This window comes from Megascapheus bottae, chromosome 7 (genome assembly GCF_031878675.1).
Source record: "Megascapheus bottae isolate mThoBot1 chromosome 7, mThoBot2.hap1, whole genome shotgun sequence".
NCBI lineage: Eukaryota > Metazoa > Chordata > Mammalia > Rodentia > Geomyidae > Megascapheus > Megascapheus bottae.
This window is the reverse complement of record NC_143515.1, coordinates 55,146,315-55,166,827: the sequence shown is the minus strand read 5'-3', so window position 1 is coordinate 55,166,827 and position 20,513 is coordinate 55,146,315.

The following is a 20,513-nucleotide window of genomic DNA, read 5'->3' as shown; positions in this document are numbered from 1 at the left end:
AGACTTCCATGTGGCATCTGTAGATGGGGATTTGCCAAGAGGGGCTCCACCCACAAAGTTGTGTCGTCTGTGTCTGGAGACCAGAAAGCCTACAGTGACTGTGAGTATCATGGCTGTTGCTATTCTCTGCGCCAATAGTCCTGGCAACCCCGTGTCCTAAAGTGTCCTTTCATACTCTAGTATTCACAGGGGCTAAATCCTGCCTGTTTTTGCTAGCAGCTGTACTGGGTGCTGTGAGGCTGGCCTCTCAAGTTAGCACGCGCTACCTCCCCTGAGCTGCCCCCAAAGCTCTGCTGAGCTGCCTGCCTGCGTTGGCTTGGATTCCCTAGGGACTTCTGCTTGTGGTGATGGGGAAAATGCCTGGGTGGGGGGATTGTGGCGAGTCTGGCCTAGAGCAGGGCAGTTGAGCCTTCATGTAGAAACATTGTGTACATACATGAACATACACGCACATGCACACTCACACACACGAGCTCACACACAGCATGCTGTGACCTCATGAAAGAAATAGTTTAGGTGTGGGGCTCAGGCAGCTCCGGAAGGAGGAGAAATGGGCTAGGCTAGAACAGGAGACTAGGCTGAGATCTCCTACAAGAGAGCTCTGAGCCTCCTGTGCTGAGAGCAGAGGCTGGGCTGCAGGCTCGCTCAGAATGGACAGGGTAGAGAGAGCTTTCTACTGCTGCTCAGCACGTGCCTCCACCCTACATTTCCCTCTCTTCTCTCTCCTCTCCTGTCTTCTCCTCTCTCCTCTCCTGTCCTCTTTTCTCTCCTTTCCCATCCCCTTCCTCCTCTCCCTTTTCTTCCCCTACCCTCCCTCTCTTTACTCTTAACCCTCTCCTCTCCTTTGCCCCCCCCCTCACTTTCTCTTCTGTGACCCAGCCTCATAGAAAGATACCAAAATCTCATACAAGGGCCAAGCACATTGGCTCATGCCTATAATCCCAGCAACTCAAGAGATAGAGGTATCTGGAGTATCAAGACTTGAGCCAGCCCAAGCAAAAAGTGAGAGGCCATCCCACTAATAAGGCAGGTGATAGCCACCCATACCTGTCATCCCAGCTACATGTGGGGCTTAAATAAGAAGACCTTGTTTATGTCCAGGGCAAAAATTCAAAGCCTTGTTTTGAAGAATTGAAGCAAAATAAGCAGTAGAGCATCCGCTTAGCAAAAGCCTGAGTTCAAACTCCAGTACCACACATACACACACAGAAAAGTCCATGCTGTTTGCTCATATTCTCCCCCCCCTCTCTCTCTCTCACACACACACACACACACACACACACACACACACACACACACACACTGACATCAGCAGTCAGCACATCAACAGCAGTCAGGCCTACCCTTCAGCATCGCACATCCTGAATCATTTCTCCTAACACACACGCCTGTAAGAAAGCACAATCGATCACACCCATTGTTCAGATGAGGGAGTGGAGCACTCCATGCATTTCAACCATTTTCCCAGATGTCTTTGTGCATTTTTCTTTTGCCAATCCTGGGGCTTGAACTCACAGCCTGAGCACTGTCCTTGCACTTTCTCAAGACTAGAGCTCTATCGCTTGAGCCACAGCACAACTTCTGGCTTTTTCTATGTATGTGGCACCAAGGAATCGAACCCTGATCTTCGTGCATTCTAGGCAAGCACTCTACCACAAGGACAAACTCCTGGCCCCGTGTGCATTTCTTTCTAAGACTTTCTCTTCTGTTGACTATCCTCCTGCAGAAGGAGCAGCTCCCAGAATCCAGCCACTGTCCTCTGGGGTGGCTTCTGTGGAGGCTGTGACTCCAGTGTCAGGTACTACTCCCTGTGTTATGGATGTGAGAGCTGCCTGCTTATTATGGGATGTCTGGGAACCACTCCGAATCTTACTTGTGCCCTGAATATGTGTGTTGGGAGTTAAGGGACATCTCTCCTACCTCCTACTCAGATGGCTATTGTCAGCAGAACAGCCCTCTGCTTACCGGATTTGGTCCCCAGCACTGAATTAGGAAGACTGGACCTATAGGATAACCCATTGCTACCCAGAGAAGTGGGCCTGGGAAGAATAACCAGACTCTCCCCCTTCTCTCCTCCTCTGCCTTTGTCGGACACATGCAAGCCCTGCAAAGATAGGAAAGAGAGCAACCTGTGAAGGCTTACCCCTCCCCGCCCACAACTCTCCCAGAGTGCTGGGAACCCCCAGTTCAGCAGTGGGGCATTTATAGGCAGTGCCATGAGTCGTGGGGCCCGGCTCTCACACCACATTTATTTAATGGGCACAGAGCGCAAAATAGAGCCGGAGTGTCCAGGATGAGACAGCAGATAGTGAGTCCAGGAGCCCTGGGAATTGCCTGGATCTCGGGGTCCTCCGTGTGATCTCTCTCTGCCTGCAACATGGGTTTGATTCTGTCCAGTGTCACACACATCCCTGCGCTCCTGGGTGGCATGGGGGGGGGGAGGTATGTACTTCCAAGGTTTCTGTGTGTTGCAGCAGATGAGCGAGGACTTTAGACCTAGACAGGCCCCTCTGTGGCCATGCTGGGCAGGGAGAAACAACTGGCTCAATGGCATGCAGAGAAAGGCTAGAATCAGCTTTCTGGCTTCCAATCAGGCCTTCTTTCACAGTGTTAAATCATGGCAATCATGTCTGATTGCACGGGCTGTCACATATGTTATTTCACATTGTTAGGTCAGCAATGGGGTTAGGGCCAGGAATAAGGGGTAAAAAGCGCTTGGAAGGTTAACAGGCAATGAGCCCAAGGTCCCGGCAGGGAGCCAATCCTTCCCTACCTGAGATGGCTAGTCAGGTGTAGCAGGTGTGGCCAGCTCAACACCCAGTGCCCTAATTAGCTCCTGGTGACAGTTTCTGGATTGTGTGTTATCACCTCAGGTTGCTTATCTTTCCCAGAGCCAAAGGTTGATTGGAGCCTCTGGCTGAGGGTCAAAGCAACTCCACTTTAATTTCAGAGAACATTTATGACCACTGAGAATAACAGCTCTCTTCCTCCCAACACAGCCCAGCCCCAGAGCCAGATTGCAAAGGCCTTAACTCCTTACCACACTCCCTCAAGAAGTTTCACTAAGTCTTTCTCCTTAGCCAAGAAGAGTAGGGCCCAGCCTGATAGATACTCTCAGCACCTCCCAGGCAGCCCAGGGCCCTGATCTGCTAGAGTAAGACCTCCAAATAGCCCCTCAGCCCTGCTGCCCCAGACTCTCTTGCTGGGCCAAAGGTTCTGGGCCTTATCACCCATAAAGTAGAATACTAATCTGGCTATCTCTGCCCCAGTACTGACCTGTGATGACCAGACCAAACTATAGATCATTGCTGTCTACTCATCAGGACAGATGAGCTGGGGAGGAAGAGACTCTGAATGTGGCCTTGTGACCACCTCCGGGTCTCACCGGAGGTCTTTTCCCAACATCAGCCTCAGAGCCAGGTCCTCCAGTCTCTACTGAGCCTCAGGAAAGATGCTTTTTCTGGAAAGTGACCGAAACTCTTCCTTCCTGCTGGGACACCCTCAGGGACAGTGGTCTTGGTATCCATCAGTTCCTAAGAGAGCCTGAGTCCTCTCTCAGCCAGGGTTTCCCACTTTGACAGCAGGATAGACCTCAGCTGCATTGTCTTAAAGCTGGCATGGACTTTGATTTTTCTGAAGACCCTTATTTCCCTGAGACTTGGCCCCTGAAACTGAGGTTGCCACCTCTCCATCTGCACAGATTCCCAGGATGTGAGGGTACAGCCTCCAGCCTCTCCTACAGAAAACTCTGAGCTGGAGAGCAGAAGCCTCCAGATTCTGGGTGGAATCCACACACTTCTACCCTTATCCCTTTGGCTCCTGAGTTATCTGGGGGGGGGGGGGGTGGAAGGGATTAATCTGGGAAAGATAGAGACCCTTGTGAGGATGTCCGCTGAGACATTGGCAGATAGATCTCTCTGTAGCAGGTGAGTGTGTGTGTGTGTGTGTGTGTGTGTGTGTGTGTGTGCCCACCCTCTCATGGGCATTGTCTAGGAAGCATTGTCCAGAGGGCTGGGGCGGTTGCCTTTATGGCCAGGCATAAAAGGTAATCATTGACCATAGGGATGCCGCCCTGCCCTGTACGTCAGTGCTGCCCAACCACAACCCAGCCAGGTCCTGGATTACTTTACAGTCACATAAAAGGAGCCTCCAGACTGGCCCCTAGGGACTTTGGCCCTCAAGTGGAGGGGGCAGCAGGAGGGGAATGGGCCGGGAAGCCGTTCCCTGGAGACTGGTTTTTTCTTATAATATTTACTTGGTCAGAGAAGAACCTATGCCTGTTATCAAGCACTGGGATTTTTTCAGCCTGGCTCCACTGCTAAGCCACAGAGTTCCCTCATGGGAAACCTCCCCCTCTCCCCTTCCTCCTCCACCTGCCTCTTTGTCAGGACCTACCAGGACCCTTCCCCAGGCTGGAGCTCCCCTGAGAGGTGCTGCTTCCTTAACAAACTTTGTCTCTTTGTTTCATTGAGCCCTTGCTAATCCAATGAGGTAGATTCCGAGATAGTTTTCCATTTGACAGACAGGGAAATAGACTCAAGAGGCTTAGTCACTGGTTCAAATCACATAGACAACTCCTACAATCACAGAGTAGTTGCCAGATTTGTTTGTGTACTATGTACAGGAAAAAAAAAACAGCTCTAGGTACACACCTTCCATTTATTTAGATGTAGCCATAAGTCATGTGTACATAGGATTGAAAGTGTGTTATCAGATATCAGCAAATATCTGCACTCCAATAATACAGCCTAATCTCATCCCACCATTCAAACCGGCTCTTATACTCTGGGTCTTTGTTCCCACAGGGATGAGTAGGCAGGGAGATGAGGAGGAGTGGGGCTGAGCTACACTGGGAAGACTGGCTTTGGGCAGGTAATGATGTTAGAAAAGGACATACTGGGGCCGGGAGTTTGGCCTAGTGTTATGAGTGCTTACCTAGAATGCACAAAGACCCCCGGGTTCGATTCTTCAGTACCATACACACAGAAAAAAAGCTGGAAGTGGTGCAAGGACATACCTATTAAAAGGGAAAACAAAGCAAAATCTGGAACAAAACTTAAGAGGCAGAAAATGTCAGAGAATGTTCAGACAGACAAGAACCCAAGAACCCTGGGGACATGAATAGATATAGCCAGAGACAACACTGAAAAACTTTGGGTAGGGCCCAAAATCAACTGCCTGAAACCACTGGACATTGTCTAGAATGCAGCGGGGAGCCACAAAGGGTTCATGAGCAGGAATGTGACTTTGCCAGATCCACGTTTCTGAAACTTCTCTCTGGCAGGACAGAAAGGAATGTAGATTATAAACTCAAACCAGTGTCCCCAGAGCTAGATGAGGTGGCCATCTGAAGAGGTAACAGATATCAGACCAGTAGAACTTGCCACACCTCTGTGTCTCAGTGGCCTTGGCTTTCTCATCTATGAAATGGGGATAACAGTATACACCAGCTTCTACAGCTTGAGGAGGAGGAGAGAATTGCTGGTTCCACTCAGTTCAGCACTCAGAAAATAGCAGATGACAGCTTTCTTCATTCCTCCTGGCTTGACTTGAAGAGCTCAGACTAACCCTACAATATCACTTCGTTTTTGAAGACCCCTGCATACTTACTGTTCCATCGTCTAGGCTTCCCTAGGTCTAGATTTATACTGGAAATATAGTCCTTGTCACAACAGGCAACTGTCACTCGCCAATTTATCTGCACCCCCACAGGGTATGCAGCATCTGGACCACATTTAGTTGGATTTGGGTAAATTTGTGTGACTTGGCTTGAAGTGGCAAAGTGATATTAGAAAAGAAAAAAAGGGAAGAAGAGGAAGAGGGAAAGAAAGAGAAGGCAACAGCACATAGGTGGGCGAGGCTCTTTGGTAAGTTTATCCTATCCAGGAGTCAGTAAATATGCTCAACAGCCCCATAAAATAGAAATATCAGGTAGGAGGGAGTAGCTGCTACAGTAACAAACAATTGAGAACCGGAGGTACAGTTCCACGATAGTACCTATCATAGATGAGGATGTGGGTTCAATCTTCAACCCTAGAAAACAAACTTATTTTTTAAAATGTGGTGATTTCTCTCAGTGCTAAATGAGCACTGCAGATTTCCTGAAGGATTTTGAGCACTATCATTCTCACTCTGAGGCAGGTTGAAGGACATCAGCATCATCGTTCCTCACTGCCACTGTAGAAAGAGTTTCTGAAGACATCCACATTTGCTCTTATTTGCTGATACAGGGAGGTGGCATGTATTCATTCTGCTCACTTTCATTGGCTGAAGCAAGTCATATAGCCATACTCACTTCAAGGGAGTTGTCAAATGCAATCCTCCCAGCCTTATGCCTAAACTCTGTGTTTGAAGACCGTTATCTGGGCCCCTCAAAAACCCTTGCAGTCGGGCCGGGAGTTTGGCCTAGTGGTAGAGTGTTTGCCTAGCATGCATGAAGACCTGGGTTCGATTCCTCGGTACTATGTACACAGGAAAAAGCCAGAAGTGGTACTGTAGCTCAAGTGGTAGAGCTCAAGCCTTGAGAAAGCCCAAGGACAGTGCTCAGGCCCTGAGTTCGTGCACCAGGACTGGCAAATTAAAAATAAATAAATAAATAAAAAACCCTTGCAGTAAGGAGTTAATCCTACCCTCCAAAGCCCCATCTTCTCCCTCTGGGAAAACACTCCCACAAGCAACCACACCTCGGACTCTGGGCCAATTGTTATCATCTAACAAAACTGAATAGATGAATCAAACCTTAACTTTGGTTAAGGCATGAAAATCACAACCATATTTTATGTTGAGACATTGCCGAGACATTGTGGGTCTGGCAAGGACAAAAGGGAGAGGGAAATAAAAGCATGGACAGTTGGCTTGGGCTTGGAATGTGATTTATTACCAAATAATTACTAGCTATCTGTGGACTGGGATTGATCACACACTTGAGTTTGTGCCACAAAGAGAGTTGGCCCCATGTATTTCCCAGCGCCCATTACCTGCTTTTTCCATCAACATTGACAGTGAAGATTTCAGAGACTCTGGAAGCAAGTCAATTGCTATGGTGTGTAGGCATGCGTGTGTGTGTGTGTGTGTGTGTGTGTGTGTGTGTGTGTGTGTGTGTGTGTGTTGGGGGAGTTCTGATGAAAGACAGGTTTCTGTCCCAGGCATAAGAAAGGTTGTCCACTTTATAAACACTTGTGCTGAGCCTACCTTCCAATTGGAACCAGTACATAGTGATACATATGTACATTCTTCTTGGGGTAGAGTGGAGAAGATGGCAGAGAAAAGGTGCAGGACTCAGAGACCAGAGGGGGACAAATAGGCAGAAATTTCAAGCAGAGAGAGGAAGCATTTGAAGTGATAGACCAGTAAGACTCAGGGAAAACCATGTCCAGAGGTGAGGGCTGCTGAAAGGCTGTGGAACTCTGCCATTTACCAACTAAATGACCTGGGCAATCCTCGAACCTGTCTACAACTCAGTCTCCTTAGCTGTACACAGGCTAATGGAAGCCCGTAAGTCCTAGGACTGTTGTGGACTCATGAGAAAAGTAGTACAGTCCCGGCACCTACAAGGTGCACAATTAACAGGCTCTTGTCTTGCCCTCTGAGCCCATAGCTCTGTTTCTCTCTGCCTTGGTGTAGGAAATCTGCACTGTTCCAGCCAACGTGAGCTATAGAATGCAGGCAGGCCCTGCCTAGGAATCCAGAAGCAAATCTGGCTATGGGCCAATCCCAAAAAGAGCTTGCCTGGCCTTGCAGTCCTTAGTTCCTGCCTGCCTGCCTGCCTGCCTGCCTGCCTCTTAAGCCCTCTGATGCTTCTGCTGGCCTCTAGAGTCCTGCTGGGCTCCTGTGGGTGTTTCTAGAGGCAGAAGTGGCTTTTCAGAAGCTTACAGGCTAACAGGGAGGTGGGGCTGGCAGTCCACCCAGAAAACAAAGGAAAGAAAACTGGTTCCCAGCAGGAAGAAGCAGAGAGGGCACTGGAGCATGAGACTGGAGATGGCCGAGTTGGGGAAGGAGGCAAAGGGTGCTTCCCGCAGAGGGTACAGTTGGAAGAGAGGCCTGGAGGGTACCTGGGGAGCCTTTGGGAGGCCATGTGAGATCCTAGAGACAGGAGCTATAAGAACACCTGGCTTCAAGAAGTAAAGATAAACAGAAGGCTTTAGGTTTTTGTTTGGTCAACACTTGAAGGACAGTCAAACCAGCCAAGTAGGTACCCATGGGCTAGCACAGGCCTTAGGGAGTTGGGATGCTGTTTCTACTCTCATACCCCCACCCCTCCAGGTGCAGATGGCAAAATAGCCATTATTTCTAGATAAGATCCCTACTACCCCATCCAATAGTCCTGGCAACAAAACCTCCTTTGACTGTCCCACTGCTAGACCCTGACTGTTGACAAATGGGCCCTTCCTCCTGGCCCAGGAGCTGAACTGTGGCATTGTTAATCTGGAAGTGAGTCACAGAGCCTTTCCTTCCTTCCTTCCTCTTTGTTTTGCTTGCTGACACCCTGTGCAATCTCTCTCTCCCTCTCTGACTTTCAAACACATCGACACACACAAGTCACCTTTCAGAATCACACGCTAAGATATATCTTCATCAACATAAACATCTTGATCTGGGCTGAGGTGGTGAGGGCTTAGAGAGCTTGTATGAGCTTGTATGAAACTGGTGTGCAACTGGGTGAGTTTGCCGAGGTCAGAGAAGGCTCAGTGAAAAGATCTGAGGCATCTCTGTGTCTGAGCGGGTGTGGCAGGGAAGTTTCGAGGGTCACTGGGGATCGGCACAGCTGTATGCGTTTTTGCACATTCTGCCTCCAAGGGGTGAGTGAACTTGATATACCCAGTGTGTCCCTGTGGTTTTGTGAGCAGTGAGTATGGGAGAAGGGGAGGGCTGGATGGATGAAGTATTTCTGTGTGAAGGGGGCTGGGTCCCTGGACAGCCTTGGCCTCTGGCTCTGCAGGTTGTGAAGGCTTGGGATAGGAATGAGGCCAGTATCACACCACTCGATCCATTTCCCTCTATGGGGCCAGAATGTCAGATAAAGCAAGTGAGGCAGGGAGCACTGGTGGCTGTGGTTGAGGGCCATGTCCATTTCCAGTGGACACCAGAGGACAGAGAAGCTCATCTAGCGTGTCTAGCTTCCTGAGGACCTGGTAATCCCTCACCCTCTCCCTAACCCAAGTGATCCCCCTACCACCCATAAAGGGACACTGGAGCACAGGGACCATGCCATCTCAGGCAGAGCCTCTCTCCTCCTTCCAGTCTTGGTCTTTCTGGGTATAAAAGGAAGGCAGGGACTTGTCCGGAGAGGGGCTATCCATGCCCTGATGAGCCTGGACTCGTGGTCACTAGAACAGCAACTCTGTGCTCTTTGTCTGCCCCTCAAAGGTACAATTCAGTTGGGTCTTTCCATGGGCAAGGGGTGTAGGTCTTTGGGCGCTCTCCAGGGGGTGCTGACAGAAAGCCATGTCTACACCTGTCAATAGAGGAAATGGTGGGGGAGGGCAAGACGGAAGTTCAGTGCTTGACAAGGCCTGTCTATGGAATGTGTAACTTCTGTTACTCCCTGGCCTTGGAGGAAGACCAACAGTCCTGCTGAGAAAAAAAAAATTCAGGCTGACAGGAATGGGGAACCACACAACAGAGATGCTCCATTTAGGCCTTACTCCTTGAATGTGAAGCGGGGGGCGGGTGTCATGGGGCTTGAACTCAGGGCCTGGGTACTATCCTTGAGCTATTATCGTTCAAGGCTGTTACTCTACTACTTCAAGCCACAGATCCACTTGCGATTTTCTGGTGGTTAATTGTAGATCAATGTCTCATGGACTTTTCTTCCCTGGCTGGCTCTGAATTGCTAGGATTACAAGTGGAGCCAGCAGTGCCCAGCTTAACTCCTGGTGTTCTTGAAGGATGAGGATGAGAAAGAACGGGGTCTTCCATCTTTCCCTAGGCAAGCCTACCTGCTACAGCCCTTCAACATGACAACCCTCCATCTCAGGTGACAGCCTGGTTCCTGGAGGAAGGCCTCACTGAGGGTCTCTAGTCTTTCACACATGGCTGCCTTCTCCTGGATTATGTCTGTGATTGGCAATGTCACTCCCACCCCTCCTGGGGACCAGGAGGGACCAGGCCCCTAAGGCATTGCCAGGAGAGTAGCAGCTCCAGGATGACTTCTGAATTCTTCATTCTGAATTCTGGGGGTGGTCTTGGGCCAGGAGGGGCTGTCTTCCTTCCCCAGCACTGCCCATCTATAAAGGGTATTTGTGCCCAGGCAACACTCGCCCGCCTGGGGCTGCTGTGAACACAGTGCAGCAGTGAGAGGGGGACAAATGCGCCTGTGTGCGCCTGGCCGAGGTGCCAGAGGAAGCATGGCTGGAGCAGAAGTGTTAATGGGCCTTCTTCCTGCACTGTCCCAGCCAGCTCCTTGGTGCTCATCCCTTCTCCCCTGCAAGGCTTGCTTCCGTTAGTCCCAGCACACTCCCTCCACAGCCCTGGCTGCAGATCTGTCCTGCTTAGACAAACATCCCGCTCAGCTCTGGCTTTATGGCTTTTCTGTGCCATCCTTCATGTGGTTGAGAACCAATTCTGGTCCAGGAACAGAGGCTGGGCCTGGAGGAGGGGAAGTTGGGCTGGGAATGGGGGCTGAGCCCAACCAAGCAACAGACAGGCCAGCTTGGAATCTTGCTGCCAGGGGACAAGGCCCAGGCAGAGGACAACACAGGGAAGTAAAGTGGCATCCCACATTGCAGAGTTGGTTAGTGGCAGAGAAAGCACTGAAGTCAGACAGGCAGCCTGTGCAGTGCACATTTGTCGAAGAAAAGCTGCTACACTGCTTGCATTCTTGTGAGTCACTGTAGGGTTTTTGTATCTGAGCCTCTGACTGGTTCAATGCCCCTAAGTTCCTGGATCTTGAGGATAGTCCTATTCTAGCACTGTGTCCTTAAAAATTCTGAGGCTTGGGACTGACCCGGAGTGGTAAGAGTGCTTGCCTAGCATGGAAGAAGTCCGGGGTTCAATTCCTCAGTTATACACAGAAAAAGACCAAAGTAATGCTGTGGCTCAAGTTGTAGAGTGCTAGCCTTGAGAAATCCCAGTGACAGTGCTCAGACCTTGAGTTCAAGCCCTACGACAGGCAAAAAAATAGAAAGTTCTTCTCTTAGTACCTTCAAACCCTCTAAATGTCAGCATTTTCTACCACCTTCTCTCATATAAGGGGAGAAATTTTCAACACACATAGAGATGGTTGAATAAAATACATACTCTCAAAGTATTATGAGATGTAGACTTGCTTTTGAATAGCTTTTTTTTTCCCCCTCAAAGCATCTTAATAATACAGTTGCCATTGCTGGGAGCATATATATTGACTGTTAAGAGTATATTTATTGAGTTAGAGGCATGGCTTAGGTGGTAGAGAATCAGCCAGTGAGTAAAAGTTTCAGATACTTAGAGTCCTGATCTCAGACAAAAAAACAAATAACAAAAACCAAAAGAGTATGTTTATATTTTGAAAGTTCAGGAAGAACCACTTTGCAAATACTTTGCAAACAAAGATGCTATGGTCCTGAGAGGTAGTACATCTTGATCAAGTTTCAGAGCAAGTTGGAACCCAGGGGTATAACAAAAGCTGGGTGAGACTCCTTTTTGCCTGGTAGGTGGATCCCCCTCACCTTCTCAAAAGAACCCTGAGTAGGGATGGCTTGGAGAGGCAGAGTTCTAGAGGCCAAGTGAAATTCAGTAGCAAGCTAGCCTGTCTCCCAACAGAGCAGTAACAATTCCAGGAACCAAATCTGCCCCAAGCTTACCAAGCCTTCTAGAAGCCCAGCACAGTCAGTTTGACAGTCCTGTTGTAGAAGGAGCCAGTTATGTAGAGACAAGCAGAACACAGGAAGGTAGACCCCATCATGCAATTGGAATAAAGGTATTATAGACCATCACCCACAAGAAAGGAAACTGAGATTTTTCTAGAGCTCCCGAAAGCTGTCTTTTTCCAACTTTGAATTTTTATTTTATTTTAACCTCAAAAACCCTTATAAGGAAAACTGAAGAATTTCACTTCCCCTCTCCCCTATAGATATGCCTAAAGAGATCAAAAGCAAGTCAAAATGCAGAGCTAGTCCCTAAATCCGACTTCACATCTGTGGATCCCTGCTGGGGGGGGGGGAGCATCCATAGGGTCGAGCTACTAGGATTGGGGTAGAGGGGAGGAGCCGGGGTAACCGTGGCGGTAGTGTGGGTTGAGCTCAGCGAACATCCTCTCTGCCTGCCTTTATTGTTCATAGAACTGAAAATGTGATGAGGGCTTTCCTTCCTGTCTTTAAGAAAACAACAGAATCAAAACAAACAGAGAAGGGGAACTCCCCTCCCATAGTCTTTGCCAGAAATAAAAGGAAGAAATAGTCCTAGCCTGACCCCCCATTGCTAGAACAGGGGCTGCTGGAGTGGGGCAAGGGAGGAAGGGAACCAGAACTCTCTCGAAGCCCCAGAACTTCAGCATCCCCCTGTCCTGAGACATGGGTGAAGCAGCAGAAACCTCCCAAAGGCTTTCGTAAATCTGAAGAGCAAAAAGGAAACAAAAACATACACGTCCAAGAAATAAACCCAGCCCCACGAAAGGCCTACCAGTATTTTTATCCTCCCATGACCAGCTCTCACTCAAGGTACCCAAGTCTCACCCCATTTCTCACACCTGAGCAATCTAAGCACAAAAAGCCCCCAAAGACAGGACGAGTCTCACAGGATCTCTTTCTCCCCACTCTGGACTTGGCCTTGCCAGCACCTCAGCTGTCATATCAGATGAAGTCTAGAGCAGCAATGAGCTCAAGTCAATGCAGCACACCCCGACTTCTCTCCCAGAGCCCTGCTACTCAGGGTTTAGTTATTAGTCCCAATGACTAATGACTAACTGAACTGATGGGCCAGTTCTGATTGGCTCATCAGAATTGACTGACAGCTTACAGAAATCTCTGTTGCCAGTATCCAGGGCTGTGGCCTTAAAGGCTCAGCAGTTGTCATAAGTGATACTAGTGATACTACCACTAGAGTGACAGGATCATGGTCTCATGGCACCCGTCCACTGGGTCAGTCTCCACTTTAACAGGGACTGTAGGGCCAAATGAACTTGGTTGAGGTTGTTTATTTGTCAATAGTAATTGAAACCTGGGCTTCGTGGGCTATGTAAGCTTTTCAGCACTCAAACACCACCAGCTCCAGATGTTTTGCTTCTTTTCTGTTTTTCTTTTCTTTTTTTTCTTTTTTTTTTTGCCAGTTCTGGGCTTGAGCACAGGGCCTGAGCACTGTCCTTGGGTTTTTTCAAGGCTAGAACACTACCACTTGAGGTCTGGGAGTTTGGCCTAGTGGTTAAAGTGCTTGCCTAGCATGCATGAAGACCCGGGTTCGATTCCTCGGTACCACATACATAGAAAAAAGCTGGAAGTGGTGCTGAGGCTCAAGTGGTAGAGCTGTAGCCTTGAGAAAGTCCAAGGACAGTGCTCAGGCCCTGAGCTCAAGCCCAAGACTGGCAAAAAAAAAAACACTACCACTTGAGCCTCAGCACCACTTCTAGCTTTTTTCTATGTATGTGGTATGTAGGAATCGAACCCGGGTCTTCGTGCATAGTAGGCAAGCACTTTACCACCAGGCCAAACTCCCGGCCCCCGCTTCTTTTCTTTTTTTGAGACAGGGTTTTGTTCTACCTTTTGCCTGGGCTGGCCTTGAACTCACAATCTTCCTGCCTCCAATTCCTGCTTCCCAAGTAGCTCTGATCTGTACACCTTTTGAAAAAAATCTCTTGCTACAGAAAAGAACTTATCTGTGAGCTCACTCCTATAATCTAGCTTCTCAGGAGGATGAGATCTGAGGATCATGGTTCAAAGCCAGCCTGGGCAGGCTTATCGCCAATATCTCCAGTTAATCATTGGAAGTGGTTCTGTGGCTCAAAATACTAGAGCACTAGCCTTGAAGGAAAAGCTCAAAGAGAGTACTCAGGCCCTGAGTTCAAGCCCCATGAGTGACCAAAACAAAAAAAAAGCGGGGAGAGAGAGAGAGAGAGAGAGAGAGAGAGAGAGAGAGAGAGAGAGAGAGAAACTTATCTTGGATCTTGTCAGATTGCACCTAGATCTGGAATCCAGGTCAGATTGTAACTGGAGAATGGATTTCCCCCTCTGAGACTAATTTGTCTCAGCAAATACTTAATGAATATTTATACACTAGTAAGCACCCAGGCCGGTGGGAAATGGAAGGGAACAGATCAACCCCAGGATTTCTTTGGAGAATGAAAGAAATGGTGTTAGGTGAAGGGTTGGGTGTAAGCAGTAAGGACAGAACCTACATGTGAAGCTGTGAGAGCTCAAGGGCATGGAGTATATGATGTTGCTGTTAAACGGTTGCTTACCCCAAGACACTGAGCTTGCAGAAGCAGGGGTGTCTGCCCCATCCCCCAGGTCCTGTACTTCATAGTTGTTCACTTGAAATCTGTTGAATAAATGGCCAAAAGGCTTCATGGCAGCAGAAAGCCCGAGGCCAGAGCCAAGCCAAGGCAGGTCCTCTATCCTCCTAAGCAAACCCTTTTCCTCGACATCCCCTTTGCCCCAACTCAGCTGTCACCCTTTCTCATCTGAACACTCAGGCCACCATCCTTCTTTGTACTCAGCCATAGTGCAATATCCAAGTGACCTCTGGAGTTTCCAAGCCAGAATACAGGTCAGATGTGTCATGGCACTTTCATAAGTCTTTGTTGGCTCCCTAGTTCCCATAGAATAGAATCCAGGTTTTGGGGCTCTGGAATTAAGACTTTAACTGCTAACTCCATCCTGCCCCTGTCCTGTGCAACTAACATGAGCATGCTGGTTAAAAGTTGGACTCCTGGATTTAGATTTAAGATCCTTACTGGGTCGGTGTTGACCTAGGACACGTTATGGATACTTTTCAAGCCTTTCTCCTCCTCTCAGCTCTCAGGTCATTGAGGTGAGTTGTGGAAAAGCTTGTTAGTGTTCTTCCACCCTTTGGGGATATAATTCTGTCTTCCCCATAACCCACAAAGCTTCTTGAGAGCAGAGGCCTTGTGAGGGTACCTTGACTCTGTGCTGCTCCTGGCCAAGTGGCTCTGCAGACCAGGGGTGAGAGCCTACTGAGCTGTGGATACAGTCATTTCCTGGTGCCTAACACCCCACTGCCACCCCTGGTTCTATTGTACTCCTCCTTAGACTGGTAGACCCAGCCTTTTCTGTCTCCTCTAGGCAACCTTCCTGCCCCTCAGGTTGGGTCAGTACACACATGGCAGATAAGTCTTGGGCAATGTGCTTTTGTAGAGCACTTATCTGTTTGTACAGTCACCTCCCAAGAGCCTGGGGGGCTCTCTCTCCTCTCCAGAGCCTGGCTCAGTGGCAGCCCAGTGAAGGGAATGAATGAATTTACTCTGTGACCTCAAAGCAAATGCTCTCTGGTCCTATTCTCAGTAAAGGTAAGGCAGTCATTCTCTTTTCTGGATGCAAAAGGCCTGAAGATTGGCAAGGAGAGGAGCAGAGTGGCCAATGACACCGACAGCAGCCCATGAAGAGCAGCCACAGTGAACGCAGCCCATGAAGAGCAGCTCATCAGTGAACGCTAGCCTACAAAACTGTCCCATTTCCTAGTGGGGTGCCAGTGCATGGTACTTTGATGAAGCAATTAAAAAAAGAAAAGAGCCAGTCACCAGGGACTCACACTTGTAATCCTAGCTACTCAGGAAGCTGAGATCTGAGGACATAGTTTGAAGGTAACCCCAGCAGGAAAGCCCATTCTCCAATTAACTACCAAAAGAAAAGTGTGAAGTGGAGCTGATCCCAGGACTATTTACCCACACAAATGTGGGAGCAGGAGGAGTCTGAGGCTGGAGTATAGCTTCGTGGTATTGTACTTCCCGGCATCAGGGCCGTGGCTACCACATGTAATAGTAATGATAGAAGTTAGTGTGTTCACCTCTCATTCTCTTCTACTTAGGGTCTGGGTTCCAGGGACCTTCCCCCAACATCTGCCCCAGCGATGTGATCAGAAGCTGCTCACCAGTCCTGGCCTTCAAGTTCTCATCTCATGATGTGCTACAGCAAGCCGGTGTGGGGAAGGAGTCCAAGCAGGCGTCCTGGCTGGCCAGCCACCTCCAGGCTGGGGTGTTGGCCCAGGCCTCTGGTTTCAAGTTTCAGCTCAGAGTGTTTTCCTGTCTAGGGCACTTTCTATTTTTCAATACTTTTTCCTATCTTGGCCAAACAACAGAAAAAGGAAATTCATTGAGCCTCTTAAAGACCCAGAACTGGGAGGGTGTGGATGGGAGCTGGGGGGGGGGGGGGTCTGTGGAGGTAGGAGCATGAGCAGAACCCAGCTTAGGAAAAGCCAAAGGTAGAGCTGTGGGAGAAACTGCCTCCGCACACGTCCTCACCACCCCACCCCCTTCCTGGGCTGAGTCATTGTTTTGCAACAACAGCGGGCCAGCGCCAGGTCCTAGCACTTCTGAAGTCCAGCCCCAAGAGCAGGCTGAGCTCAAACCTGCTCTCCCAACTGCCTGGCCAGGCCCTGAACAATTGTAGGTTATCTCCACCGGCATCCCTGGCTAGGGGCATCCCCTTGCTGGGCTGTATAGAAAAAGAGATCTTGTGCCAAGGTGGGATGAGAAGCAGGTCTTTCTGAGCTGCCTCTTGGCAAAGAGGTTTCCCATGGATAGGACAGGGGGAGGGGGGATGTTCAGCTTGCCCCTGATTGCTGGTGATCTTGTACAAGTCCCCTCTCTCCCCTGTTTTAGCCAGCCTCCCCATTGTAACTCTGTTGGAATAATGGTCCCTGAAAAGTGGGGTTGTTCTGAGGATCAATGAGTTCCTATTTTTCAGGGACTATAATGTTTGGAGGCATGGCTCAAATAGTTAATGTGTGAAAAGAGTCAGGTACTGAATTCAAATTTCAATCTCGGACCTAAAAAGAAAAAAAAAAGGCCTATAAACGTTGCAGTGATTCTTTTTTTTTTTTAAATTGTAATGTATACAGGGGTTACAGTTATATTTGCCAGGTAGTAGATGCATTATTTCTCACACATTGATACCCCTTCTCTTGTTTTTGTTCCCATTTCGCTCTCCCAACCCCTCCCAATTATCTTGTTTTCCCCCCTTCCCTTTCCTATTTCAAATAAACAAATAAACGTATATACAATATGGCAGGTAACAAAGTCAGATACTGTAATAATATATGATTTACCAAAGGGCAACAAAAGAGAAGAGAAATAACACAGTACAATGGAACCCTGGGTCTCCTGCACGTACTCTACCACTAAACTATATCCCCAGCCTTATCAATGAGGTTAATTTTTAAAGGAGCTAAGGTGTTTAAAGTCATTAAATGTGAGGGGGGAATGGGGGAAAAGTGTGGAAGGAGAGTTATAATGTTAAATAAAAGCAACACTTCCCCTGCCCTTCCCCCACCCCCAGCAGGCCAGCTCCTTTTCCTAGCACCTGCCCACTGCACCCCGAGACAGGGCATTGAAGGAATTCATGAGCCCCAGCGGGACCAACACTGGGCCCCTAAACTCCTTTTCTAATGGAAGTTGTGCTGGGCGGGCAGTCTTCTCTCTAAGTGCATGGCCACCCTTGGGCATCTCACCCCAAGGCTTTGCTGGTTTCCGGCAAGAGCTTTAAGAATTTCAACAAGATGCCCCCAACGGGTGCAAAGTGATGGGGGAGGGGTCTGTAATGCCACCCCCACCTGCAGTGACGCCTGCCTGCCTAACGTCTTCTTTTGGGACTGCCCATTCCAAATTGCTGGGGGAAGCAGGGGATGGGGACAGGCTGTTGTTTGTTCTAAAGTGTTTTTAGCAAGGATTTATTTTGGTATCACAGGACAAAGCAGGAAGAAAAGGTGGGAGATAGGGAGGAGGAAGAAACATTTCCTGCTCCTCATATGGGAAATGAGAGGAAATCTCCCAAGTAACTGAGTTCTTAGGTTCAAGTTGCAGATTCAAATCCTACCTCTGACATTCAGAAGGGGCCATCTCTCTAAAGTGCTACATGCTTGTCTATCTGTGCCTTGAACAGTGGCACAGCCAGGACTTTCTTAGTTGGCTTTGTCTTCCCCTCCCACCCGCTATCTTCACTCAACCCCAGCCTCACCCCTCAGCCACCACGGGCCTTGAACACCTTCTTTTTCAGTGTTTATGCCCAAGTACCTGAGCCTCCATTCACCTCTAGCCTAACTCCAGCCTGACAACCTGGCCACTCAAAAGTGCCAATGCTGCATCAAAGTTAACAAAACTCACTTCAGAGCCCAAGGGCTGGAGGCTAGAGAGAGGGTGATGTCACTTAAGCTTGCCCACTTACTGGCTGTGAGACCCTGAACAAATCTGGGGACTCCCCAAACCTCTGTCACTCACATATTCAATCAGCAAATACTTCTGAGCATCTGCTCAGATACTGTGCTGGGAACTACAGGTACAGGTGGAGAGGGCAGAGCTACTTTCTACCCTCAAATAATCGGCCAGAAAGACATGAAATAAACACATACAGAACTCGTAATGACTGAGTGCTGTGGAGAGATGAAGCTCATATTTCATGGAAGGTTCAAGAGCAAGAACCCCAGGAGGGGAAGCCAGAACTTGAAGCATACCTAAAAATACAGGAGAATGAGGTGGGGTACTATATCAAAATAGTGCATACAAAGGCTGTAGGATTAGAAAAGTCTGATACTCCTCAGACTGAAAGGAGACCATAGTATGCAAGCAAGAGAGAACCTCAAGATGAGATTGGAGACAAGAAGGGCTGAAGCCAATGAGGCCACCAGCCGTTAGGAAAGACTTTGGACTTAGAAGTATTGAGTGGTTTTGTTTGTTTTAACCATGACGGAACTCTCAAAAGTATGTCTAGTAGTTAAATAGATAATGACTTGGCATAGATTTAGGGAGATTTTCTAGGGAAGGGCAAAAATGATTGGACAAGGAAGGGGTACCAGAGGGAAACGGTGCAGACAGACTTAGGGAGGGAGCATAATAGAAATTACTGGTGGCAGATAAAAGAAGTTGTGACTCCCAGATTTTTGCCTTGAGGAACTAGGTAGATGGTGGGGCCAGTTACTGGAGAAGAACAAATCAGCTCTAGAGACTGGAGATTATCATTTCAAGTAGGCAGCTAGAGATATCATTACTGAGTTGAAAAGTTTAGGTTGAAAACTGAACGTTTTCATAGAATTTAAAACATGAGACTAGGGGCTGGGAGTTTGGCCTAGTGGTAGAGTGCTTGCCTAGCATGCACGAAGACCCGGGTTCGATTCCTCAGTACCACATACATAGCAAAAACCAGAAGTGGTGCTGAGGCTCAAGTGGTAGAGCTCTAGCCTTGAGAAAATCCAAGGACAGTGCTCAGGCCCTGAGCTCAAGCCCAGAACTGGCAAAAAAAAAACAAAAAACAAAAAACAAAACAACAACAACAAAAAAAAACACATGAGACTAGGAGCTAGGTACGGTGGCTCACATCTGTAACAGTTCTTCGGGAGGCTGAGATCTGAGACTCGCGATTTAAAGCCAGCCCAGGCACTAAAATCCATGAGACTCATCTCCAATTACCACCAGAAAACCAGAAGTGGCACTGTGGCTCAAGGAGTAGGGTGGTAGCCTTGAGCTGAAGAGCTCAGAGACAGCGCCCAGGCCCAGAGCTCAAGCCCAACAATAGAAAACAAAAACAAGACATGAGACTAGGAAGGTTGGAAGAGAGAAATTAAAACTAATTCAAGAAGACTCAGGGCCTTTGGCCTGATGAGTACCACCACTAGAGTGTCAGGTGAAACCTGAGCCTCAGTATTTCTCATCTACATAATGGAGATCATGGTACCCACAGCCCATAGCATACCTGAAGGTTATTGAAAGTGATGGCTGGGGTACACTCTCCCAGTCACTGCAGTGGGACGTCGCATTTGACTAACAGGGTCTTCATTTGCAAATGCTTTAGAAGAGGAATTTGCTCTAGGTATCTGGATAGTTCCCTTCAGTACAGGAAGAACTTGAGTCACTAAGGCACACACCATGGAAGGGTAGAAACAGCCCTTCTGAGTGTGCTTTAAATCTTACCTCTCTACCTCCTGCTGGAATCAACTTCATTTTCTCACACATTCCCTCACTTTCCCATGTGACAAGAGACAGAGCTGTTGGATAGTAAGATGTTTCTTCACCAGACAAGGACTCCCACTCTCATATATCCTCTCTGATCTCAAGTGTGTGGACTACTTCAGGGAAGGGCTTTGATTGGCTCAGCTCTGTTCAGGCTCCTCCCCCTGCACACATCACTAAAGTGGAGCTAAGAGACTGACATCACAATGAAAATGATGTCAGGGCCAGACCCTATAACAACCTCTGAGGTCAACAAAATAATAGGCCTCCCTCTCAAATTATTAACAAGGCAACAAAGGCACTGGTAGTCCAAAAGAAGGGTGGGGTTAATTCAGTCTCCACAGGTGACTAAAACTAAAATACAATCACTGGCTCTGTTTTTATCTGTTTACCCTGGAACTCCCTTGAAACATCCTCCATCTCAGAG